Source organism: Eimeria mitis, genomic scaffold (assembly GCF_000499745.2).
Source record: "Eimeria mitis Houghton genomic scaffold, Emh_scaff5090, whole genome shotgun sequence".
NCBI lineage: Eukaryota > Apicomplexa > Conoidasida > Eucoccidiorida > Eimeriidae > Eimeria > Eimeria mitis.
The window spans coordinates 2,310-2,547 of NW_013573385.1; positions in this window are offsets into that span (position 1 = coordinate 2,310).

A 238-nucleotide genomic window follows, 5' to 3' on the forward strand; every position below is an offset into this window, starting at 1 on the left:
AACAAACAGAAAAAAACAAGACAAACGAACGTATAAACGAATAAATAAAAAACATTCATACAAATACTGTAAGTAAATAAACAAACAAACAAACAATAAAAAAAGAAACAAAAAATAAAAATAAATAATATTATTACAGATAATAAACAAACCAAAAGTCAACCAAACAAACAAAACATCTAAACCACACAAAAGGAAAAAAAAAAAAAAAAAAAAAAAAAAAAAAAAAAAAAAAAAA